We start from the raw sequence: 27,162 nt of genomic DNA on the forward strand, positions 1-27,162 counted from the left end.
GTATTTGTTCTGATTCATCTAAATACTGAGGTGGTAGGTATTCACTGTAATCATCTTCAAAATTGATTTCATTATTGAAAGCTTTAGCAGTATCATGAATATTTAATGACACTAGAGAAAAAAATAGGCTTTAAAATATATCTCAAAATTGCCAATGAAAATGCTTAGATGGCAAACAACAGTTTCCAAGGTGAACAGTTTTATCGAATAAATGCAGACACAGCTGTTTTTGGAAAATGACATTTTCGCCATTCCCAAGTGAGACATGTTCTTACACATCACAACATTAATAGTCACATTGTGTTACTTGATTTAGTGCAACATAATACAGTGTGACTAATGCAGCCCGATGGTACAGATTCATGTAAGAGAAAAATCCATCACCTAGGAAATGTGGAACAAAGATTCACTTTTCTGAAAACAAAGGTTAAATAAATCAAAGTTTTCTGAAGAAGGAAAAGTCATGCAAAAGAGAGTTTTATTCCAAAACACATTTCAATCACCTTTGCAATGATCCCTGGATACATTGCAGAAGGGAATAGGCATCAAACATGAAAGCCTTTAAGCTGTTTGAACTAAGCTGTACTTGGTGCTTCTACAATATTTTCCTCTGTAGTACCAATCTTCTAAAGCAATAGCTCCTTCATCAATCTTATCATGCATTGCCCAGATGACTGCTACACAGGCCCAGTTGACAAGGTGTAGTGTCCTTTCTCCATCAGCATCTCTAAAAATATACTTAGGCTATTGAGGAGATAACAGAAAACCACTTTTAAAGTCCACCTTTTATGGCCTACTAAAGAGATAGAAATATGGAGGGAAAAAGGGTAACTACAAGCCTACGGTTGGTTTTTGGTTATGTTTATTTATCTGTATTCTTTCCTTGTCAAGAATATATATGCATCCTTTTCTATCTAATAATATGCATTGGACAGATAACAAGATATAAAAATTGGACCTGTCAGTAAATATTTTGAAACAGGAAGGATTTTTATTTTACTTCTCAGGAAGCTGCATTAAGAAATGTAAGAGGAAAATGTCCTACATGGGTATTTGGACTTTACTATCAGCACCAAAGTCGTTATATTCTAACAAAATGAGGTCATTTTAATATCGTCACTTCAGGTATTGCTCAATGAATGTCTTCTTTATTTCCTTTATCTCAACCCTGCAATATTGCCAATTAACTCAGAGAATATTTTAAGTCCAAATGCTAATTGTTAGAAGCTTTTAAAAATTTTTCCTAATTAGACTATATGCCCTTAAGCTTATTTTTCACAATTATTGAGCATTTACTTTTTTGCTTATACATTACGCTATTTGACGCAGCAAGACTGAAAGATGTGTATTATTATTTCAATTTTCCATATGAAGAGGTATGGTAGAGTTGGTATTTTAGTACAAATTTGTCTGGCTTCAAAAATACACTTTTGCATCACCTACAATAGAGTGCTTCCAACATTAGAAATATTCAATAAATAGTCATAGACTTTAAAAGTTGAAAGCGACTAAAGTCTTCATTTACTCCAATGTCTAAACAAGCTACAAAACATCTATATAACATTTTGACAACTGGTGATCCAGGCACAGTGGAGGATTTCATTGTCAGAATCTTATTTATTCAAGGTTATCTGTACTACTGGTGGGCAATTCTAACCAATAGAAAGTTCTTCAAACTAAACAGAATTAAGCCTCCCGAGACAATGTCTAATGACATTTGCATGTTAAGTTCAATGCAGTCACTGAGAGTAAACTAATTTATTTATATGTATTTATTTATTTATTTATTATTTATTTATTTATTTTTGAGAAGGAGTCTCACTCTGTCACCCAGGCTGGAGTGCAGTGGCACGATCTCGGCTCACTGCAACCTCCACCTCCCGGGTTCAAGTGATTCTCCTGCCTCAGCCTCCCAGGTAGCTGGAATTACAGGTGCACACCACCACGACTGGCTAATTTTTGTATTTTTAATAGAAATAGGGTTTCGCTATGTTGACCAGGCTCATCTCGATCTCCTGACCTCAAGTGATCTGCCTGCCTTGGCCTCCCAAAGTGCTGAGATTACAGGCAAGAACCACCGCACCCAGCCAGATAGTAAATTAATTTAAACAAGCACTGCCTGTGCTAGATTGTTACACTGGCAGCTTCTAATGAACCACAGCTCCCAGTATTCACGTTCTTGTATAGTCTCCTCTCACACAAAATCTCAGCTTGGTCATGTTACTTGATTTAGCCAAAGGATTAGTTGCAAGCATGATGCAATTAGAGGGTTAGCAAATTGAAGCTTATTCTCTTGGAAGCCAGGGGCCATGGTGTAAAGAACCTGAGCTCGTCACTGAATGAAGAGAGGTCATGTAGCAAGACACCCTGGAGGATAAGAGGTAGTCTTGGACACTAGCCTTAGCCAAACTCCCAGCTGATTGCAGCCTTATGAGTGATCACAGCTGTATCATGAGAAATAATTTGTTTTTATTTGTCTCTACTAAGTTTGGAGATGGTTTGTTACATAGCAATAGATAATTGGCACACTGCCTTTAAAGGCTGTCACATCTATTAAAGGAGAGATATCTGCAAGTAACTAAAACACACATACATGAAAGAACAAAAATATATAATGACATAAAATTAGCTTTGCTTTCATCAAGGCATCCATCCCAACTTCCATCATGAGAAGATTTTCAGATCTTTTGACTCCCTTAGACGGTGTACCCAGAGTGTGTTATTGAATCAGTTGCACATATAAGTGGTTCACTTAATAAAATGATCTTGCTAAAGAGAATGTTGATGATAATAATAGTATCTATCACTTATTGAATGCTTATTAGGTACCAGGCAGATTTATTTAAATTCCTTTAACAGCTTCCTATACATGTACTATTATTTTGCCTAGATTTTAGTTCCGAAAACTGGGGCACAGAGTTATTTTGTGAGTTTGCACAAGATTATATAGCTATGATTGGCAACCACAAATTCAAACCTAGGTACATCTGGCACTGAAATTTGTGTCTTTATCCACTATATTCTCCACAGATCCACCTCAGGTAGTACTTTGAGGGTACACAGTGAAGTAACCTCAAAACATATACATAAGTAAAATGAATTGTCCTCTGTGAGTTAAAATATGAAACCAATACATAACATATGATATAAAAAGTAAGCAAAGATATATTAAGGAGACAAGGCGAATTTCAGGCTTGAGCAAAATATGGTTGATAATAATGTCATTAAATATTAAATACACCTAAGGACAGAGGGAAGCAATTTAAAGAACAGACAAATTTACAAACTGAAAAAGAGGTGTCAAAGAAAAGCAGTGGCAGAGCTAATTTAGAAACTATTCCAGGGGAAGGTATCCTGACAGCTGTATGTTCAATTGATGTTGTAGGTATTTTTCCATGGGGAGATTGATTCATAAGGTGAAACAGAATGATTCAAATATTGATTTGATCCATTCAGCTAATTTTCTTTGTTCTTCAGACACCGTTCTGATTATAATTTGACTTTTCATGACCCATGGCAGATCTGTAATTTGGTGTCCCAGTTTCTGTACTTCAGTCTAATTAAATCTAAAACACTAAGATAACCTTGGCTGACTCCATCAAGGTGATATTGCGCTGTGGTCTCTGGGTATTCAGCCAGTCTTGCCATAGAAATTTGACCTCTTTAAATGTCAAATTTGTCTTTAAATTAAAAGGTATTCATCTAGTCAGTGCTTGTCTCGTCTATACCCACATTTGAGGAAATCTCTAGCCACTGCCCCTATTGAATGAGCAGGGAACTACATACCCCTAGCCTTATTCCTTGCTGAATGAAATGAGGTTGCACAAATCACCTACATATAATAAAGTATAATACAGAGAGGAAGTGTCTGGGCTCCAACAGCTAGCTACCTCTGGGATTCAAATACGAGCTCTGCACAAAGTAGTTATGAATTTCTTTTTTTTTTTTCACTTTATTGCCATTTGCAGATACTGTGCTGTTTTGTTCTGGTTTTACAAATTGAAGGTTTGCAGCGAACCTGCATCAAGCAAGTCCATTGGCATGATCTTCCCAGAAGTATGTGCTCACTTCATGTCTGAGTTACATATTGGTAATCCTCATAATATTTAAAATGTTTTTATCATTATTATGTTTGTTATGGTGATCTGTGATCAGTGGTCTTTTTTCATTTATGAATCATTTATCACATACTTTTTTTTTAATTTGAGGTTCAGGTATACATGTGCAGGCTTGTTATATAAATTGCCTGTCGCATGGTTTTGGTTTACAGATCATTTCATCATTCAGATAATAAGCATAGTATCAGATAAGTAGTTTTTCAGTCTTCAACCCCCTCCCACCCTCCAACTTTAAGTAGATACTGGTGTCTGTTATTCCTTTCTTTGTGTCTATACATTCTCATTGTTTAGCTCCTACTTATAAATGAGGACATGCAGTATTTGGTTTTCTGATCCTGTGTTAGTTTGCTTAGGATAATTGCCTCCAGCTCCATCCATGTTGCAGAAAGGGACATGATCTCATTATTTTTTAGGGCTGCATAATATACCATGGTGTATATGTACCACAATTATTTTTTCCAGCCTACCATTAATTGGCATTTATGGTCTTTGCTGTTGTGAAGGGTGCTGAGTGAATATGCATCGTCGTGTGTCTTTATGGTAGAATGATTTATATTCCTTTAGGTGTATACCCAATAATGGGATCGCTGGGTAGAGTATTGTTTTAAGTTCTTTGAGAAATCACCACAGTAATCTTGTGTGATCAGTGACTGAACTAATGACTGAGCTAATTTACCTTCCCACAATGACTGAACTAAATTACATTCTCACCAGCAGTGTATAAGCACTCCCTTTTTTGCTTCAACCTCACCGGCATCTGTTGTTTTTGACTTTTTTTAATAATAGCCATTCTGACTGGTGTGAGATGGTATCTCATTGGGATTTTGATTTCCATTTCTTTAATAATTAGTGATATAGAGGATTTTTTCATACATGTTGGCCATGTATATGTCTTCTTTTGAAAACTGTCTGTTATTCTCCTTTGCCCACTTTTTCATGGAGTTTTTTTTTTCACTTATTAATTTAAGTTCCTTATAGATCCTGTATATTAGACCTTTGTTGGATGCATTCATTTGCAAACATTTTCTCCTATACTGTAGGGTGTCTGTTTACTCTGTTGATGGTTTCTTTTACTGTGCAGAATTTGTTAGTCCCATTTATCAATTTTTTGTTTTGTTGCAATTGTTTTTGGAATCTTCATCATGAAATCTTTGTCAGGGCCTATGCCCAGAATGGTATTTCCTAGGTTGTCTTACCAGTTTTTATGGTTCAAGGTTTTATATTTCAGTCTTACATCCATCTTGAATTGATTTTTGTATATGGTATAAGGAAGAGGTCCAGTTTCAATCTTCCGCATATTGCTAGCCAGTTATCCTAGCACCATATATTGAATACGGAATTTTTCCCCGTTGCTTGTTTTTGTTGACTTTGTCGAAGATCAGATAGTGGTAGGTGTGTGGCTTTATTTCTGGACTCTTTATTCTTTTCTATTTTTCTACATGTCTGTTTGTGTACCAGTACCATGCTGTTTTGGTTACTGTAGCCTTATAATACAATTTGAAGTCAGGAACGTGATACCTCCAGCTTTGTTCTTTTTGCTTAGGATTGCCTTGTCTATGTGGGCTCTTTTTGGCTCCATATATGATTTTTAAATAGTTTTATCTAATTCTGTGAAGAATGTCATTGGCAGGGCAATAGGAATAGCATTGAATCTATAAATTGCTTTGGACAGTATGGCCACTTTAACAATATTATTTCTTCCAATCCATGAGCATGAAATGTTTTTTCATTTGTGTCATCTCTGATTTCTGTGAGCAGTGTTTTGTAATTTGTTACAGAGATTTTTCACCTCCCTGGTTAGCTGTACTCCTAGGTATTTCATCTTTCTGTGACTTATTTTAAATGGGATTGCACTATTGATTTGGCTCTCAGCTTGGAATTCATTGGTGTATAGGAATGCTACTGATTTTTGTACATTGGCTTTGTAACCTGAAACTTTGCTGAAGTTGTAAGTCATCAGATTCTCCAAGGTTGAAATGAAATTAAAAAATGTTAAAGGGAGCTAGAAAGAAGAGGCAGATCATCTACAAAGGTAACCCCATCGGGCTAACAGTGGACCTTTCAGCAGAAACCCTACAAGGGAGGGTCTATATTCAGCATTCTTAAACAAAAGAAATTTCAGCCAAAATTTTCATATCCAGTTGTGAATTTTTTATTTTATTTATTTATTTATTTTGAGACAGTCTCACTCTGTTACCCAAGCTGAAGTGCAGTGGTATGATCTCAGCTCACTCCTGACCTCAAGTGATCTGCCCACCTCAGCCTCCCAAAGTGTGGGATTACAGGTATCAGCCACTGCTGCCAGCCCCAGTTGTGAATTTCTACAAGTCACTAAACCATGCCCTAGTTTTCATGTCTACAAAACAGAAGTAATTACAGAATGCCTAGCGCAAAGAACTGTAAACCTTAAATGAGTCAATACACATAAAACATTTAGCATAGTGCATGGCAGGTACTAAGCACTCAATGTTAGTAGTGATTATGGTGATGATGATGATGACGTTGATAGTGATGGTATCTGGTTCATCTTGCTCAAAAAGATGAACTGAGCCGTAAAGAATATGTCTTTTATCACTTACAAAAGAGACATAGAAAAGATCCACCAGTTTCTGATCTGAACTGTCAAGCTTACTGTTTCATGAGTAGAATGAGAAAGCAGACAAAGGTGGTCAAGGAGACGAAAATAAATTACACAAATAGAGACAAGCAAAACTGAAAGAAACCATGAAACTCCTGAAGCATGAAGAAAGTATCCTTCATTCCAGATTTTCAGTTTTTGGTTAGTTCTAGTGCTTCTGAGGTAAAACTTGTTTCTTGTTATTAGATGATTATGGAATTGCCAGTTGTGTCCTTACTGTACACAATGCCCTTCTCCCCCAGCCATTTAGCTGGCTTTCTCATTCTTGCATCTGCAAAATGTACCTTTTGAAATGTGTATCACTGAATTTTTTTTAGCTACTCCAGTCTTTTCTATCTTGTTCTGCTTCTCTCGGCATTCATCATTTGAATCTGCCAAATCAATAATGTGAACAGTGTTATAATTGGAAATAAAAAATGATCTGAAATCCACAGGAAATTAGATTGAAGTGAATATAGGAAATACAACCACCTCCCAGACACAGAATGGATTTTTATGGGCTCAGTAAGATATGCCCCAACCCCCACCAGAACCTAAACCAGAAGCATTTAATTACTTAGGGTTATCATTTCATTAACACAAATTCTTGACATTCATATCCAACAGCTGATCCTCAGCTTTCTGTTTATTTCTCTCTTTTTGTCGGCTCCTGTCTGTTCTCCACGTCTCCATCTTACCTCCTTTGTTTTTGTTTTTCCTTAGCTTCCGTCAAAGCTACCACTTCTAAAGCACTGAATTTTAAGCTCCCTCATCAAATCTCTAAGGAGTCTGTGTACACTTTCTGAAAAAAAATTAAACTGTATATCATACAGCTTAGACTCTAATGGTTAAAATTTTATTAATGGGTGCAGATTGATAGTATATTGCCACTTTAATTAAAGAGGGTTTCGGAATGGCATTTTAAATCGCAACATCATTTTCTAAATTGACATAGCTCCATTATAAGGAAAAATTATTAAATTGAACCTCAAGTCAAACAGTTTCTCTTCCAGTAAGATAGGACATTTTAGTGTAAATTTTTAATCTGCTAACAAAATATTCACTACAAAATAAAAGGATTTTCCCTATTTTATTATTTTTGCCTGAATCTTAATACTAGAGAGGCTCTAAAATTATTTCCAGATACTTCAAAAAATAAATTCTAAGTGCTACATGACTAGAAGGAAGCAGAAATACATTTCTGGACAAATCTAGTAGAATAGCTACAAACTACATGTTTCTAAAAATAGTTGTTTCTATTTCTTTTGACAGATACATCATACCTTTCCTATGATGTCTCTTGCATCTTAGAAAGGAGCCTCAGGTCATTGAATCTTAGCACTAGAGAGAATTGCTTGAGATTTACCTAGTGTCAAACAATTTGGTCTGGTAAAATTAGACCCACAACGCTGGCCTTTAGTTAACAATCTGAGGCATTTTTCAACCATACTTTGCATTATTTACAAATCAGCTCCAATATCTTACACTACTCATACAAAGTTCTTGACTCAAAAATCTTAGGATGTGGAAGTTTCATTACGATTTTGGCAAGGACAGTATGCTATTTTTAAGATAATGAAAAAATCCTCTCCTTTGTCATTTTTAAGATTGGTGTCCTAAAACAAATCTAGGAACATATTTTTTACAGAAAACTTTTGAATTTTGGGTTTATTGAAAAAAATAATTTTGTTTTGCTTTGTTTTCAAATTATAAACAATTCAAATATGTATACAATAGTAGAGAATAACATAATACATATATGTTTACTAAATATCCAGCTGTATTAAATTTTAAGACTTCAGTATCTGTACTTCAGCTTGTTTTTAAGATAAAACACAGAGGTGAACACTCTGTGTATTACTTTGATCCATTTCTCTTTCTCTGAAGTAGCTACTATCATAGTTCTCTCATTTATCATTTTCATGAATATTTTATTTGTTTACTGAATGTTCATGTATCTACAGGAAATATATAGTGCTTATATGGTAATAAATATAATAATCTAAACAGAAGCATGTTGAAACTTTCTTGCAACTTGTTTTATCTTGTTGGTAAGTGTAGCTCTAGTTCATTTGTATAAATGACTGTCATTTCCCATTTTATAAACATGTTGCTGTTTATTTCTTCTACTATTGATAAACATTCTGATTGTCCTCAATTTTTCTTACAAATGACTCTACAATGAATGTTTTTATCACACCTCCTTCTGTATTTGTGTGGATTTCTCTGTGGTATGTACTTAGTAAAATAATATTTAGGTTATTTGGGGTGTTTTCTCTTCAAAATGGCTATACCAATTTTAGACTCTATGTATACTTAGAGTCCATCAGAATGTACAGAAATTCTCATTTGTCTCTTCAACTACACATGCTATTCCCAGGTTTGTAATTATTTGTGCAACTAACATATATATATATATAAAATAGTTTGTTTATTTTAATTTTGATTTCCCTGATTATAATAGAGGGAGAATTACTGCATTAGTTTCTCTAACTATTATAATAACTTACCATGAACTTAGTGTCTTAAAACAACAATGCAACTTTGTTCCCTCACACTTATAGAGGTCAAAAGTCTAAAATGGGTTAGCTAGGCTGCATTCCTTCTGGAAACCAGGACAACTTTGCCTTTTCAGCTTCTAGAGTGTGCCTGCATCCCTTGGCCCACAACTCCTTCTTCACATTCCTCCAACCTCTGGCTTTCATCATCACATACCCAACTACTTTCTTATCCTCTGCATCCCTCTTATATGGGGGCCTAGTGATTACATTGTACCCACTAAGATGATCCCAGATCATCTTCTCATTTCATTATTCACTTTTATAGAGTCCCTTCTACCATGTAAGAGAGCAGTTACAGGTTCTAGGAATTGGATGCAAACAGCTTTGGAGGGGGCCTTTATTTAGCCTACCAGAAATAGAGATTGACAATTTGGAATTTCCTCTAAAAGACTTCATATTTATATCAATATATCTATTCTTCTCCTAAGTTGTCTTTTGCCTAGGTTATTTGTGACAGATTTTGTTTTTGAGGGAAAATTTTATGAATAGTGTCAATTATAGACACTAAAAATGTCTTCTAGTCTGTGGTATGTGTTTTTACTTTTGGTTTTGTGCAATTTTAAATTTTTTACTGTTTTTAATTTTTATTCTTTGTGGGTACATAGTAGGTGCATATGTTTATGGGGTAGATGAGATATTTCGGTATAGACATGCAATGCATAATAATCACAACCTGGAAAATTGGGTATTCATCCCCTCAAACATTTTTCCTTGTGTTAAAAACAATCTCATTGTACTTAGTTATTTTAAAATGTAGAATTAAATTATTATTAAATATAGTCACATCTTTGTGCTATGAAATACTAGGTCTTATTTATTCTTTCTAACTATTTTATTTTTGTACTTATTAATCATCCACACCTCCCCCACCTCCCCTGTACTCCCCTTCCCTGCCTCTGGTAATCATCCTTCTACTCTCACTCTTCATGAATTCAATTGTTTTCTACACTCATAGAGATACCACCTTAATGGTCCTGGATAAGATCCAGAAGAATTCTTTGGATTACCAGACAGTGACACTTGTTATTTTATCTTACTTTCTCCCAAACAGAGTCTCTCTCTCTGTGTGCTAAGCCACCTGGAACTGGGGATGTGGTGATGCAAGCACCCCTGAGGCTGCCATGACTGGCACTGTGCTAGGTCAGACCTGAAGATAGCACAACAGTAAGCCTTGTCCAAGGCCCTTCCCTTCAGGGTGGCAAGCTCCCCCAGACCCTGGGAGTGTCCAGAGATGCTGTCTGGGACCCAGAGACTGGAGTAAAAAACATGAACAATTTACCTGATATTCTATTCTAGTGTGGCTAACCTGGCACTCAAACCACAATACAAAGTCCTTTCTGCTCTTCCCTCCACTTCCCATAGGCACAAAAGCCTCTTCCTGTGGCCCCCACCACCTCCAGTCCACAGTGAATTCTACCAGACCACCACCAATGTTCACATAAAGCCCGCGGACTCTTACATCAGATTATGGTGAATGCTGCCAAACCTGGGACTGACCCTTCAGGGCACTGGGCTGCTCTTTGGCCCAGGGAAGGTCTGGAAATCTTATCTAAGAGACCGGGCCTGGACTCAGGGACCCCAAAAGCCTGCTAATTTCTCCACCCTACTGTGGTCAAGCTGGTACCAAAGGTGCAAGAAAAAGTCCCCTTTACTTTTCCTTCCACTTTTCTCCAACAGAAAAAGTCTTTGACCATACCCAGCACAAATGGGATTGTGCTGGGTCACCCTAAACCCAGCAGATGTAGGAGCCCAATGCCCACAGTGTACTCCCTGGGAATTGCTGCTGGTTTTTCAGGGCCAAAGAGCTCTTCAGTCAGCAGGTGATGACTCCTGTTAGAACTGATTCCTTCCCTTCAAGGCAGTGGGCCGGCATGTATTTAGAAATGTGTAGTCTGGAAGCTAAGGCCTCGCCAATCTGCCTGGTGCCCTATCCTTCTGTGGCTGAGCTGATATCCAAGATGTAAGACAAAGTCCTCTTTACTCTTTGCTCTCCTCTTTTTAAGCAGTGGGAAGGAGTCACTTTCATTTCTGTGAGCTGCATTGCCTTGGGTTGTGGGAGGGATGGTACAAGCACTCCCTTAGCCGTCCCCAGCTGGTAACTCCCTAGGTCACATGCCACCCTAGTCAACTGGCTCTGAGCCCAGCCCAACACTAGGAGTTGCCTAGGAATTCCAGGTTTTGTGTCCTACACTGCCTTTCAAGTTTACTTTGGACCCCAGAGCTCTTTAGCCCATAGTGGCAAGGCTTGCTAAGAAATCAAGTTCTGACTGCTGGGACTGGCAATTCCTCTCTGACTAGAGCACGTCTTAATGCTCCCTCCATGTGTGGGTGCTGACTGAGCCCAGGACGGCATTATTCTCCTCTGTGACCAGGGAAGCACTGAGTTCAATATAAAGACCCCCAGAAGCTGGGCCCTGCCTCCCCAAAATGCACAGATTTCTCTTTCTGTGCTGCACAGCTGCTGCCAGGGTATGGGGGAGGGGTGGCATCAGTAATTCAAAACTGTCTCTCCTGCCCTTCTCAATGCCTCTTTTAATGATATGAAATTAAAACAAGTTAAAACAAGATGCTGTGGTTGCTCACTTGATTTTTGGCTCTAGTGATACTGTCTCTCTTTGTGCAGATAGTTGTTAAAATTTGATGTTCCAGTTGGGTAGATAAATCGTGTAGGCTTCTATTCTGCCATCTTGCTTTGCCCTCCCCCACAGTTTTTAATTTTATTCACTACCCCCTAGTTATTAATTTTATAGTCACCTTCTCCTTAAGAGTATGTTCCTTTCTTATTTTTAAAAATTAGTCACACTCCTTTAAAGGTTTTAATGTTCTAGTTTCACATTTGTATCCATCCGTTCTCATGGTGCTAATAAAGGCATACCCAAGACTGGGTAATTTATGAAGAAAAGGAGGTTTAATGGACTCAGTTCCACTTGGCTGGGGAGGCCTCACAATCATGGCAGAAGGTGAAGGAGGAGCAAAGCCTTACATGGTGACAGGCAAGAGAGCGTGTGCAGGAGAACTCTCCTCTATAAAACCATCAGATCTTGTAAGACTTATTTACTATCACGAGAACAACATGGGAAAGACTCACCCTTATGATTCAATTACCTCCCACCAGGTCCCTCCCATGACACGTGAGAATTATAGGAGTTACAATTCAAGATGAGATTTAGGTGGGGACACAGCCAAACCATATCAACATTTAAGTCTTTACTGTTCCTAAATTAATTTTCCTGTATAATATGAATGAGAGTATTTTTTTTCCACTTGAATAAATTGTTCCAGCATTATTTATGGAATACTCCAGTCTTACACAGATAACAATGCTGCTTGATTTACATATATTCATAAAATTCCATACTGTTCTCAATGGTCTATCTGTCTTTTCCTGCATTGAGAATACACTATCTTAATCACTGCAGCTTTAAACTAATTCTTGACCTCCAGTAGAACAACTCATTCCACCTCATTATTCAAAATTGTGTTGACTCTTCTTTGTTCTTTCTTCACTCTTCCATATAAAGTTAGACGTCAGCTTCCTGGTTGCTTAAAAATTCCTGTTGGATTTTCTGGTTTTTTGTTTGCTTGTTTGTTTTTTTGAGACAGAGTCTTGCTCTGTCACCAGGCTGAAGTGCAGTGGCGTGATCTCAGCTCACTGCAACCTCCGCCTCCCAGGTTCAAGCATTTCCCCTGCCTCAGCCTCCCAAGTAGCTGGGATTACAGGCACACACCACCACACCCGGCTAATTTTTTGTATTTTAGTAGAGACAGGGTTTCACCATGTTGGCCAAGATGGTCTCAATCTCCTGACCTCGTGATCCACCCGCCTCAGCCTCCCAAAGTGCTGGGATTACAGGCATGAGCCACAGTGCCTGGCCTCTGTTGGAATTTTAATTGGGATTGCATTGAATTTATAGATAATTTTGAGGAAGTATCAAAATCACTCTGTTATTGTAACTTAATTCATGAACACTCTCTCTACATATACATACACACACTGGTTGTTTTTTTCTTTTTATATTTTCAATGTTTTATAATTTTCTCCAGAATGGTTTTGCCGCTTTTTTTTGTTGTTGTTGTTTGTTTGTTTGTTTGAGACAGAGTCTCAAACCGCTCTGTCACCCAGGTTGGAGTGTAGTGGTGTGATCTCTGCTCACTGCAGTCTTCACCTCCCGGGTTGACGCAATTCTCCTGCCTCAGCCTCCCGAGTAGCTGGGACTACAGGCGCCCGCCACCATGCCCGGCTAATTTTTTGTATTTTCAGTAGAGATGGGGTTTCACTGTGTTAGCCAGGATAGTCTCAATCTCCTGACCTCATGATCCACCCGCCTCGGCCTCCCAAAATGCTGGGATTACAGGCTGCCCCTCTTTAATTAAAAGTAAGAGGTAACATTGTTTTTGTTCCATTGAAACTGGAATTTTTATTTTCTGTTTACTTTTTCTTATTATTACTGGTGCCTAAAAAACCCTTTTAATAATTTGTCCATAGATGCTACTTTAAGTTCTACATAGATAAGCATGGCTTCAAATAGGCATATTGTTATTGTTTTCTTTCCAATTCTTACCTCTCATATCTTTTCTTGACTCTAGTAAGGACTTCATAGTTTTTAACTGTAAGCACAATCTCATCATCTTCCTGACTCTAAGGAAACCTCTAAAATTTAATAATTGATTATGATGTTTGCTTTTTTTGATTGGTATTGTTTGCCAAGTTCCCTTTTTCTTTTTTATTTTTTGTTCTTTTTTTATTTTTCTAGTTCCCTTTTTCTTTTTTTCTTTTTCTTTTTTTTTTTTTTTTCAGAAAACTAACTTTAAGATTTATTTTTCTAACTTTTTTTCAAGAGGGAAAACAACACACTCCTTGGGGAAAGGTGAGGGGTTGAAAAGACAGGCCCTGGGTAAAAATTCTTACGCCAGCACCTGGAGTTAACAGGCCTGCCTAGGAGAGAACACAGGCACTGCCACACCACCACAGAGAACAGCTGCTGTCGGGGGTCAGCAGACCAGTTCACATGCCACGCAAGGTTGCTATAGATCCAAGTCATAAAAATCTTCCAGCTCCTCATGAAACAAGTCACATTCATCTTCAGAGTCTGTTAGTTCATCGTCCCCAACTGCAGCCAAAAGCATAAGCAACAACTAGCCCAGCTCAAAGGTGACAACCTCTTCTTCATCGTTGTAAAAGGGGCTGCTGTTCTCTCTTTCCTCAGTGAGTTCCCAGAAGTGGTTCCTTCATTGGGCCGGGTATCTGCTTGATGTTCCCACTTTCTGTCTCTTTGGCTCCTCTCTACGGCCATCAGGGTACACATGCTTATAAAAACTGTTCCCTCCAAATGGGCAGCTCCCATGTCCTTCATCAAAATACTTGCACGCCTTGTTGCTCATTGCCTCCTTGTATTTCAGAATAAGTTTCTGCTTCTCTTCTTTCTCCTCCACACAGTACTCACTTGGAATGACACAGTTAGATGTGATCCGACATTCTGGGCAGGACTTTATGATCTTGCTCTCAAATTGCTTAGCACTCCTCCACTTGCGAATGCACTTAAGACAGTAGGTGTGGTTGCAGTTGGAGAGAATCCAGAAGCGGTGCTCTCCGGGGTTGGCTTTCTCATAGATCATCTCCATGAAGATCTCACACACCATTTCCTCGGTGTCCTGCACAGCAAATGAGAGCTCCATGTCCTTCTCACGGGCCTCAAAGCACGATTTTATATGCTGTGATCTCTGGGCAGCATCCATCAGATGCAGGATCTGCAGCCACACATGTCACATGAATCTCCGTATACACACAAGTTCTCCCGATATCGGCACTCTCCCACTGCAGCATAGGGGCTCAGCTGCTTCTTTGTTTCCATGGCAGTTTGCTCTTTCTCTGATTCTTCCTTGGTCACTGAGCCCTGCAGGGGTGCTTCAGTGCAGGAAGGCGCAGTGCGGCCACAGTAGGGTTGCCCAGGAACAAACTCAATAGCATTCACCCAGCCCTCTGAACCTGCTCCTACAGTTACAGTTTGAATTTCTTGACTCAGCTTCACCCGTATTCATTTCAACAAGTGGTCCAACTATCCATGACAGACTTGAGGAAGCAGCAAGGGATGACTTTGTAGTTAGCTCCGTAGCAGTTGCTTCTTCCTGTTTCAGTGGCTTGCTATGTTCATATCTGCAGCAGTCTCCATAAATACAGTATCCTCGCTGCAAACTCTTGTACACTACATTATACGGACTGTCAGAGAGGTCATGCAACTAGCAACATTTATCTCCTTCCTTACAAACCCCATGCATAAAATACCTGGCGTGATGACCTGTTTAGTCCAGCTGCCGACGCTGCCATCGCTGCCGCCGCCCCCTCGCCTGCCCCCTGGGGACAGAATGGTGACTGTGGGGATCTTGGTAGGGGAGGCAGCTGCCGCCGCCGCCGCCACTCCCGCTCCTGATGTTGTGGCTGTTGGTCTGAGAGCTGCAGCCTCCGCCATTACTGTTTATCCCACACAGCAAAGGCTCCGGAACTTTCGGGATCACATAGTTCCGGTCCAGCTACAGAGAGGCCCGGCCAGGGGAGGGGTAGGACACTGAGGCACCCGCTCGGTCCCCGCCTGCTCCACTTCTAGTTCCCTTTTGCTAAATGCAAGTTTGCTAAAGGTTTTTATCCTGTATGGTAAACTTCATCAAATGTGTTTTCTGCATCCATCAAGATGTTTATTTCCTAATCTTCTTCAACCTGTTAATGTAACATCTTTAACTATAACCCATTCATAAATTCCTAAGATAAACACCTGCATAGTATGATCTATGTAATATTTCCTTTGAACACTGCTGAATTCATTTGCCAGTATTTTCCACAGAGACTGTAGGAGAATTTAGTCTATAGTATTTTTTTCTGGTCTGTCTTTATTTTATATGAAGATTACATTTGTCTACATTCTCTATTTTTAAAATATTTTTAGATAAGATCAGGATTATCTGTTCTTAGAATGACTGGTAGAAAATATTTTGTAACGCAGTTTCGTATTAAGATAGCTAGGAAGGATAGATAGATAGATGGATGATAGGCTTGAGCAGAGGGATTTTAATCAATAATTCATTTCTTCAATGTTTGATGATTTATTGACATTTCATGTATTCTTGAATCAATTTTTGTAATTTTTCTACAAAATATCAATTTTACCTAGGTTTTCAAATGTTCGTACTCTTCTCATTCTTTCTTAACCTGTGCTGTATCTGTAATTATATCCCTCTTCTTTGTGCTTCATATTTTTATACCTCAGTCTTTTTAATGGCTTATTAAAAATTTTTTTTGTTTAGTTTTCCTTTTTATAGACTGCTTTTATAGAACAGTTTTTGTTCCTGTTTAACCCTATATTTCTGTTTTTTGTTTTGCTAATCTCTACTCTCACTTTTATTGTTTCCTTTAAGCTACTTTCCTTAGGCTTATTCTATTGCTTTTCCCCAGCTTCTTAAATTGCATGTGTAACATATATCTTCACTCTTTCGTGTCCTTTCTTTGCTGGAACTCATACATTTTGGCATATAGCAATTACCTTTAAGTTCAGTTCTAAATACTTTTACATTTTCATTGAGATGTAAACAAAAAGCTACTAAGAAGTGCAGTTTGTCCCCAAACATATAGTTTTGTTTGTTGTAAAATCGTATTTCATCAATAAATCCTGATTTCACTTTTTTTCTGATGAGAGTATGTGGAAAGTTATTTAAACGTGTTTTACAAACTAATATGTAGTCAATTTTTGTAAATGTTGCATAGTACTTGGGAAAAATATTTTTTACATGTGTTAGATATATGTTCTAATAACTAACTGATATGGTTAGGCTTTGTGCCCCTACCCAAATCTCATCTTGAATTGTAATCCCATAATCCCCCTAATACCCACGCGTGTCAAGGGAGAGACCAAGTGGAGGTAACTGAATCATGGGAGGCAGTTTCCCCCATGCTGTTCTCATGATAGCGAGTTCTCACAGATCTGATGGTTTTGTAAGGGGCTCTTACCCTTTCGCATGGCACTTCTCCTTCCTGCTTCTTTGTGAAGAAGGTGCCTTGCTTCCTCTTTGCCTTCCATAGTGATTGTAAGTTTCCTGAGGCCTCCCCAGCCATGCTGAACTGTGAGTCAATTAAACCTCTTTCCTTTATAAATTACCCAGTCTCAAGCAATTCTTTATAGCATATGAAAACAGACTAAAACACTAACTCATAGTTGTACTTTGCTAATTTGGCAACTAAACTATTCTAGTCTTGCAACAGCTTTTCTTTCTTGTTTCATCAAATGGTTTTTGATAAATTTGTGCTAAAACCTCTCCTTTTTCTTCTTTTAATTTTACATCTTTTCTGAGTGGCTACTCAGAATTTTATAAATTTTTATAACAAGGTATCTCATAATATTAAATATCTCTTTCTCCTAAATATCATAAAGGTTTTAGTAAACTTTACCCAATCAAATACAACCATTATTTTATTGTTTAAGTTTTATTTTTACTGTTTTTAAGTGTAAAATGGTATATTGTTGTTCATTTAAATTTAAATAACATACTTCATCATTTTCGGTCATTGTGTTATTACTTTATTACATACCTTGCCTCTGAGTTTTCTTTTCCCATGCTGATGCTAAAATAATCCTTAAACATTCTGTGAAGGTCTAGAGATGGTATACTCTTTTAATATTTACAAGTCTGAAAAGTAACTTTATTTCACCTTCACTCTCAAATAATAATTTAGCTGGGCATATTATTAGGGGGTGATCGCCATTTTTCCTAAACATATTGACTATATATCTTCACTCTTTTTTCAGTCTTATACTGTCCCTGCTGAGAAATTTGATAAAATTTTACTCCCAAATAGGTAATCTGTCACTTTGCTCTCGTAGCTTTTAAAATTCTAGAAGGCTACCTTTCCTTTCCCCCACTTGTCTACCATCAACTATAAAATCGACTATAAAGGGAATTTTGATGGAGGGAAACAGACTACAAGATTCAAACCTTTAAACTTGTATTTAATAATAAGATCCAACCTGAGTCAAAACATCCCAATTTACTTAATAAATAATTATGGAGTATTATGTTTGCCAGACAAGCAGCTAGGTATAGGATATACTATGTCTGACATGGTTTATCAAGATACATGGAGGCAGGGGCATAGGCACACAGCAATTACACTTTATGGTCCTGAATAGCAAGGTTAGCATACACCATTCGTTTCTTTAATATTGTTTTGTTGAATAATTCTTATCTTCAATTTAAACATTTTTGACTTATTTATATTATGTGATAAAGTTTACCATGAAAGCTCTGACTTAATTTGGCCTAAGAAAAAATTGATGTATGTATGAATAAATCCAAGAGTCCCTGTAAAGTAACTTATTTATTTATTTTGCAGCTTTATTAAGGTATAATTGACAAATACTATTATAAATATCTATGATATACAACATGTTTTGATATGTGTATACACTTTGAAATGATTACCATAATCTTGTTAAACTAACATATCCATCACCTCACATAGTTATCTTTGTGTGTGTGTGTGTGTATGTGTGTGTGGGTGTGTTGGAAACATTTAAGATCAACTCTTAGTAAATTTCAAGTGTCTAATACACTATTATTAACTATAGTCACCATATTGTACATTAGATCTCTAGAATTTATTCATCCTATCTAACTAATCTTAACTAATTTTGAAACAAAAATGTCTCCATTTCTTCAACTCCCTTGCCCCTGACAACCAACATTCCACTCTGCTTCTACGCTTCCCCACATGTAAGTATGATCATGCGGTATTTGCCTTTCTTGCCTGGCTTGTTTTACTTAGCATAATGTCCTCTAGAATCACCCACCTCATCACAAATGTCGGGATTTTTTTCTCTTTTAAGGTTGAATATTATTCCATTATCCATATGTATCACCTTTTCTTTATCTACTTGTTAATGAACACTTAGGTTGTTTCCATATCTTGGCTATTCTTAATAGTGCTGCCATAAACATGGGAGTACAGATATCTCTTTGATGTACAGATTTTATTACCTTCTGGTATATATACAATAGTGAAATTGCTGGATTATAGATATGGTAGTTCTATTTTTAACATTTTTTTAGAAACCTCCACACTATTTTCTATAATAGCTATAAAAATTAACATTCCTAACAACAATGTACAAAGATTTCCATTTTTTTATATTCTGACCACACATGCTTTTGTTTGTTTTTTTGATAATAGTAATTCTAGCAGGTATGAGGTAAAATCTCATTATAGTTTTTTATTTTCATTTCCCTTATGATTAGTGATATTGAATGTTTTTTCATATACCTGTTGGCCATTTGTATGTCTTCTTTTGAGAAATGTCCAATCAGATTCTTTCTCCAGTTTTTAATTAGATTATTTTTTTCTTCTTATTGAGTTGATTGAGGTTCTTACATACTTACTTATTAACCTGTCATCAGATTACAGTTTACAACATGATTCTTCTTAAATTCTGTAGGTTGTCTCTTTATTCTCTCAATTGCTTCCTTTGTTGTCCAGAAGCTTTTTAGTTTGAGGCAATCTCATTTATTTTTGCTTTTGTTGTCTGTGCTTTGGGGATTATATTAAAAAATTATGGCACAGACCAATGTCAAGAGGCTTTTTCTTATATTTAAGTCTTTAATCAAATAACATGGTGCTGACATTTAAAAACACACACATATAGACCAACTAAACAGATTAGAGACCCCAGAAATAAATCCATCTATTTATGGTCGATTGGTTTTCATTAAAAATGCCAAGAACACACAATGGGGAAAGGACAGTCTCTTCAATAAACTGTGTTGGGAAAACTGGATATCCACATGCAGAAGAATAAAATTGGACCTCTATCTCAAACTACACACAAAAATCAACACAAAATGTATTAAAAACTTAAACATAAGGTGTGAAATGTAAAATTCAAAAACTGCTAGAAGAAAGTATGCAGCCCAGATCTACTGGGGCAAGCCTGGATCCTAAATTCACTAGAATCTGAGGCCTTGGGGGCTGGCCTGGTACCAGGGTTCACTGGGGCAGGTCTGGTGCTGGAGTCCACAGCAAAGTTAGGTGCTCACTTTAATCTTCTTTCCCACACAAAGGGTATCTCTCTCTCTCTGTCTCCATGCTATACTGCCTGGGCTTAGAGGAGAGGTGACATACATAATGTGATACTATCTTTCCTAATCTCTTCAATGCGTCTTATTTCTGTGCTCCATCCAGGTGCTGTAATAGCTCACCTGGATTTCTTAGTTCATGTGAAGGTATTTTTGTGCACAGATAGTTATTCAAATTGATGTTTCTACGAGGGGGCGAGTGCTGGAAGTTCTATCCACCATCTTGCTGACGTCTCCTATAAGGTGATTTTATCTTTAAAAAAAAGCTCTCAAACAAACCAGCGTTTTCCCTAAAATCATTCTGACTGATTATATTAAACACAGTTTAAGGTGAAGGCCCAGCCCATGAGCCACAGACACATAGAACTTCTCTCACATCTATGGAGCTGGGACCATAGAGCCAAGTGATGCTGATTTAGCTCCAATTATCTTAGCCTCAGCTGTGTGTACTTACGGAGGACATTTGACACAAATGAGGCAAATGAGGTTCTTATCTACAAATGTGAATTCTAGTTCTAAACACTGCTTATCTCCTACTGCCAATTCTAACTGAAAACATGGAAACTTGACACCTATGAAGAGGTCACATTTTTCCTTTATACAGAAAAGCAGAGGAAATTGGATTATAGACACACAGAGAATCAAACGTAGGAGATCATACAGCCTCTGAAAGAAAGCCCCAGAAGAAAATACTTGCCTGAGTTACTCTAGGATTTCCAGTAACTTGTCCCAGTCCCTCATCAGGTCAACAAACCATCTTGCCTTTCAGGTTTTGACAGAGCTCTTTAAGATACTTATGTATTTTATGTAATGCAATTTAAGTAGATGTCTGCTATTGTCAATCTGAAGAGGCATAAATATATGCCCATTTAGTCTACATAATTTTTCATAATAAAGTTCATTGATATTATTGATTTCTTAACAGCGCTATAATGCCTTGAGTTTATGCTGCATTTAGACAACTCCATGCAAGTTTCCCAAAGTGCTATATGAAGACACATCACTGAAGAAATATCTTCTACTCTCAGGGACATTACAGTCTAATAAGTGATTGAATTAAATATGAAGAAAACAAAATATTTTAAGAATTATGTTATGTAAACTTTTCTCTGTAAGGATCAGCATTCCTAGTGCTCATATTTTCCTAAAAAATTTATTTGCCCAAATTAAATTGAAGATTCTAGCCAACTTAATACATTATTTGTGAGAGCTTTTTTGATGAAGAAGAAAATAAGATACATTTTTATTAATTCAAAATAATATCTCCTTTACTCTGAACATCATACTTCTGTCAAAAGCTATTTATTTATATGTACCCTCTTAGTTAGCAATAAGAATAATACCATGAGTAAATTACTAGGCAGACGAAGACTTTGAGACCCAGTAAGGTTGGGTGGGTCTCTAAAATAGGAGACCAAGTATATAAAAGAAGCCTTAAAATATTTTCAAGAAGTCCTTGAGATAATTTTTTCTTCTCTATATTTAAATAATAAAATGAATCACAACACAGAATATGTGATATCTATTACATAATGTTTCCTCTTTTAAAAGTATGTATATTTTACTAAAACCTTGTGATTTATGACTGCAATAGTATATCAAAATTCACCTAGCAAGGAAGCTTCTAGAAATCATATAGAAGAGTTGCCAAAGCTTAAGCTTAATTTTTAATTTTCAATTTTAAGCTATTTTTGAAAAGTGTAAGTAGGAAAACATGTAAGTTTTTAAAAGCCATAGAATTCCTAAAATGATTAAATAGTATTAGGCCAGGCATTGGCAGTAACCAAAGGCAAAGAAAGAGGTATGCTAATAAATTCATAAAGCAAACAGTAAAGTCAAAACATTTTATGAATCAGTATTTATAGTCTGTACTAAGGAAGTATCAAAGAGTTAGGCTGGCAAAGAAATACAGAGAACAAGTAGATTTCCTAGAAATCTAGAAGCCTAAGACTTGGACAAGAAGAAGCAGGTCAGCCTGAAGGGGATCTTGAAAACAAGAAAAGGCTCCAGCAAAAAGAGAGAGAAACAAAGCAAAGAGCCAGAAGAATAAAAATGGACAGAAGCTGATAGAGCAGGTTTTTCATGAAGCATCTTTTCTCTGCTTCTTAGGATCTTCAGAAGAAAAGAGCAAATGGCTTTCAGGCAAAGCTTGAGAAGCCAAAGGTTATTAATTCTCTGCTTTATAAGCTATACTCTCATACTTTTCTTCAAAGGCCTAACATCTGTGTCCCTTTTGTAAATCTAAAGACTCACACTACAAATTCTGCAAAGGTGTCCAAACCAACTCATTAAGGATGAAGTTATTTTGTGTGAGTAGAACTTCACTGTAGACTATCAAAGTAATGTGAAGGCAAGTGAAAAAACTGTATACCTAGTGGCTTTTCTTTTTTTCCCATACTGGGGTGAGGAAACTTTTTTCAAGTCCACAACCAACTGTGATCTAGCAGCTAATATTTGGTTTATGGTATTGTGGGAGAGATCCATTTTATAGACATTACTGTCTACTATAGGGAATATAGGATTATTTTTCTGCTTAGAAATGTCAGTTTCTCAGCTTCTTGAGGCTGCTTTGAATTCCCTTAGCTTCTGCAGTGATACTGGTGTTGTTTATTCTTCCTTAACAGGGAGGGAAAAGGGCAAGGACACACAATGGTCCCCAAGAGTCCTTGTAATTGTGTCTGCAAACAAAGACCAGTTTGCTCAGTTTCCTCACCTGGGTACCCTCCCACCAGGTCAGCTAGGAGTTAAACTAACTCCAAGCATTGTCTTTCCATACTGCCTTTACCAAAGTCAAACGGTCAGGGAGTCGAGAGCTCATGAGAATTGCTTCCTCAGATCACTGATATTGACAGTAAATAACATATTCGCTCTTTTGAAAAGGGGGAATTTTTTATATTTCTTATTACCATCTGAATATCTATTCATAATGTTATACTTGCAAAGGATGTTTATAGTGCCAATTAGTCAGAGAAGTTATGAAGCTAAACATTTACCTTTGGTAATACATGACCTTCTTAAACTGGATTCCACGAGAAAATTAGCTCAGTAGGAGATTATTTGATTGGCTATTTTCTCAGTTTTCCAGTTTCACATACCACCATACCACATGCATAGGAGAAAAGAGAGTTCATGACATATAATAAGTGCATTGGGGCAATAGGGTTTAATTCTCCCACAGAATCCCTTTGGAGAAAGGCTGCATAAAGCCTCAATGTTCACATGGTTTTCAAGAACTGTGAAGGACAGGAGATTTTATCCTACTTGCAAGCTAACAAATTCATTTGCCACAGTCACTTAGATGCTGATATAAGACATGAGACTCCTGGATCAGAGGCATAGGACTTTACTACTCACAGCACAGCACAGCAGGCAGCAATGGTTTCATGTTTACATTGTGATCCTTCGCCCTGTAAGTTTCATGGGGATAATGAAGAGTAGTTCAAATGGGTGTACATGTTCTCTAGTTTTGTGTAACTGCTAAAGAAACCTAAGGTTCAAAACCCCTAATTTTTGAAAGGGTCTGCTAGCATATCTGCCAAATCTTTTACCCAGAGAAAAATATTGTCTTTACTATCTTGGCTAGGGAAAAATTCAGCCTTCTACTCCAGAGGGAGACAGTATCTCTGTCTTCTGAAACTATTTGCTGTATCAATCTCCTTGCAAAAAAAAAAAAAAAAATAGTTCAGAACAAAAGTCTTCAAGGCATCTTCACAAGACATGCAGAAACTCAAGCAACCCATGGAGAATTGTTGCCCAACAATGATCACTCTCTCAAAATCAAAGATGTTTCAGTCCCATGGGTATGCTTCCCCCATTCTCTGATTTAAAAAAAGCTATATAAAAAGGAGTAACTATGAGTGAATATCAGTCATGGCAAACAGTCCCTGTGCAGAAATTGTCTCTTACTTGAAATAACTGAGAAAAAAATTAATCTTGGTAAATCACATAGCAGAAAAATTCAGGTTGGATATAGATAGTGCACACTCTAAACCATGTGTATTTTTTTAACCTCTTACCAAGAACAGCCACCATACTATATGAATAAATGAAACATGAGATAGCCTTCATAAGGCTACAGTGTTTACTTTCTTGATTTGGGGGCCTATGACACAGGATTGCAGCTGTGCTAGTCATCAAGAGTCTGAGAATTATACACAGTTTTGGCAGCCTCTGCAGGCCAGCAGTGAAGGAAATCAAGTAAAATCTCTTGTTCCTAAAGGACCACTGGCACAAAAGTTGTCAGTTACACTGGGAGTCCTCGGGAGAGAAATTTATTACAATTTCAGTTTCTGCCATAAAATTTTCTTTGTGGTATTTTCCTTTTTTGGTTAATGAGTGAGATGTCTGAGAGAATTCTGAAGCCTGGGCCATATGTCTCATAGTAGAGTGGAAGACACAGGAGTTGACCCTCATCGCTAAAAGAATAAACAAATAAAATTAACACAAAAACTAACATATGAATATAGTCCTTGTATTGAACCCCAAAAAATTTTTTTAAAGACTTGAATTAAATGAATCAAAACTGATGAATGAAATTCTCTCATTATAACTTTGTTAATAAATCCATTTAAATGGCAAAAATCAAACCTCAAATATCTACATATTCGAGAAATATATTTGTTGCTAACAGCCTGAACTACCTCACATATTCTCTTTAGAAAATGACAACATGGAGTCATTAAAAGTATCCCTAGTCAAAAATTAATGTACCTCCTCCAAGGTCCTGATATTGGCTATAATTAAATATCACATAGAAAAACAGCAGTTACTGCCCTTGTGAATCTATTAGTTTGAATAATTTTTTCATTCAGTATAAAATTTAATTGCCGAAATCAAGTTAAAATAACTCAAAGCGAGTATTAAGTTGATTCAGCCAACTCTTTTAAAATAAATATAATTCTATTTCTGTAATATTTAGGATTATCTTTATCATTTTAAAATTACTTCCCTCTTAGAGTTACTGTTTTGCTATCAGAAACATATATAGGTAGATAAAATCCAAAGATAAGTTGTTTTATGTTTACATAAATATATTATTGATAAATTTGTCAAATCTATAATTAAGTCATACCATTCAAATAGTATCAGGAAACAGTTAAGAACTAGAAAATAAATGAAAATGCTATACAGGCAGGTCATATATATCTGACCTAATCTATGCAATAAACCATACATAGCCATACATATGAGCACACACTCATTTTGGTTTATACATACTTCTAACAAATTTAAATATGTGGTTTTCAGGATTGCAAAAAGATTAAAAGATCAAAATAGTAATAGGGAAAATCATATTGCAATGCAGACAAGTGAAAATGAAATAAAATAGGTCAACAAGCACGTGAAAATTTTCTCAACATAATTAGCATCACAGAGAATTACCACATGACCCAACAATCACAATCCTTGCTATATACTGAAGATAAATGAAAATAGTCCACACAAAACATTATAAATGAATGTTCATGGCAGAATTCTTCATAATAATTGAAAAATGGGAAGAAGCCAAATGCCCCATCAAATGTTGAACAGGTAAATAAAATGGGTACATCAACACAATGGAATATTATTTGGCAATAAAAAGAAACAAAGTACTGATTCATAGTACAATGTGGAAAAACCTTGAAAACGTTATGCTGTGTGAAAGAATGATGTCATAAAAGCCCACATATTGCTTGATTCCATGTATATAAATGTCTACGATAGGCAAAGCTACAGAGACAGAAAGTGGATTAGTGGTTGCTAAGGAAGGACTAGGGTAGTTGGGAGTAACCCAACTGACTGTTAAAAGGTTAGTACTAAAGATTTTCTTTGGGGGTGGATAAAGTTGTTTTAAAATTGATTGAGTGTGCTGGACATGGTGACTCGTGCCTGTAATTGCAGCTACTCAGAAGGCTGAGACCAGAGACTGGCCTAAGCAATAGCAGAGTGAGACCTTATCTCCACAAAAAAAAAAAAAAAAAAAAAAATTGATTGAGGTCATAGTTGTGCATCTCTGTGACTATACTAAGCATCACTGAATTGTACATTTTTTAAGTGGGTGAATTGTATAGTATGTGAATTTATCCCAACAAAGCTGTTGCAAAATAAATAAGTAAAAATAGATTACATTACAAACAACAACAAAGGACACCATTAAACTCTCTCTGTCCTTTGTCTAATAGAGTTTCCAAAGGCAGAGCATTTATTCTATAATTGTATATTTCTGTTAAAGAAAATAATAATTATTCTTTGTTGTAAAATATTTCTAGCATCCCTTGTACAATTAATGTGATTTTTAAAAACACCACCTTAATCTCTGTAAGTGAATTGAAAAGAAAAAATCTATACATTTCAAATAAGATATTTATAAATATCTCCTAAATAAAACCATATATACTCTACTTCCCAAGAATGTATAATAGAATACATTATTAATTATACTGTCCCTCTAGCAATAAAAAACAATGTAAAAAAAGAAAAATGTTTGATGATTGCATCGTGTACATTTTTTTAGATTCCATTGTAACTACTTTATTTGCTTATCTAGGCTCTTCACTGAAAAGAATGCCAAATGCCTCTGGAAGTAATAAAGAGACTGAACTAATCTAAAATTCTGTTTGAAACACTCAAGTCATTTGGAACCAATATATGTTGTCATTATCCCATTCCAGTCTATCCTCATTCCTGTCCATCCTTAATTACCGTAAGTAAATGATACAGTGTTAGGAAAACTAGCCCTAGCAATTTCTGTAACACAGTGTGCTTAATGTGG

At 36.5% G+C, this 27,162-nt stretch overlaps 1 long non-coding RNA gene and 1 pseudogene across 1 annotated transcript; one reads left to right on the forward strand and one right to left on the reverse strand.

The window, feature by feature from the left end:
* LOC129049179 (uncharacterized) lies at positions 1-27,108 on the forward strand. The gene is made up of 3 exons (XR_008512020.1): positions 1-33; positions 10,659-10,925; positions 26,938-27,108. It is a non-coding gene; the product is annotated as an uncharacterized LOC129049179 (long non-coding RNA).
* On the reverse strand, positions 14,182-15,763 carry LOC100458221 (E3 ubiquitin-protein ligase makorin-1-like; annotated as a pseudogene).
* Positions 27,109-27,162: the final 54 nt, after the last annotated feature.

This window comes from Pongo abelii, chromosome 10, assembly GCF_028885655.2.
Source record: "Pongo abelii isolate AG06213 chromosome 10, NHGRI_mPonAbe1-v2.0_pri, whole genome shotgun sequence".
NCBI lineage: Eukaryota > Metazoa > Chordata > Mammalia > Primates > Hominidae > Pongo > Pongo abelii.